The sequence below is a fragment of the Pterocles gutturalis genome, unplaced genomic scaffold, assembly GCF_000699245.1.
Source record: "Pterocles gutturalis isolate BGI_N339 unplaced genomic scaffold, ASM69924v1 scaffold36879, whole genome shotgun sequence".
Taxonomy (NCBI): domain Eukaryota; kingdom Metazoa; phylum Chordata; class Aves; order Pterocliformes; family Pteroclidae; genus Pterocles; species Pterocles gutturalis.
Window position 1 is genome coordinate 2,458 of NW_010134413.1, and position 543 is coordinate 3,000.

Consider the following 543-nt stretch of genomic DNA (forward strand, 5'->3'; position numbering starts at 1 on the left):
TGCCTTTACTGCTGCTTGTGGGGACGATTTCCCTGGGCAGGAGAGGGGAGCTCCCTCGGCCATCCAGCCTTTGCCCCTGCACCCCCAAATCTGCCCAGGTATTGCGCTGGCCTGGGTCAGGAGGACAGTCAGCTGGTGACGATGGTGACATGATGCTGGGAAAATCCTGGTCCGGGGTGAGCAGAGGAGGTGTGGGGCTGGTGGGAGGAGGGATGAGTTACAGGGGGAGAATTTGGGCTGTGGTTTTTGGGAGGCTGAGCAGAGGCACGGCTGCGCTATGCCTGCAGCCTCAGCAGCAGTGCAGCCGGTGCCGTGCCGTGCTCTGTGCCATGCTCTCCTGTGCATCCCGGCAGCACAGGGAGCCCCAAACACTGCAGTGCCATGGTTGGTCCAGTTGGCAGAGTGGATGGAGCTGGATAAAAGCAAAGGGGCAGAATTTAATCCAGGATAGTATACTGCATATAGTGCTTTGATTCACTTTTTTCTTTTCTTATTCTGTTTTAGGCAGCCCGAATTGAGGTGCCTGTCCAGCGGCAGCTCCCG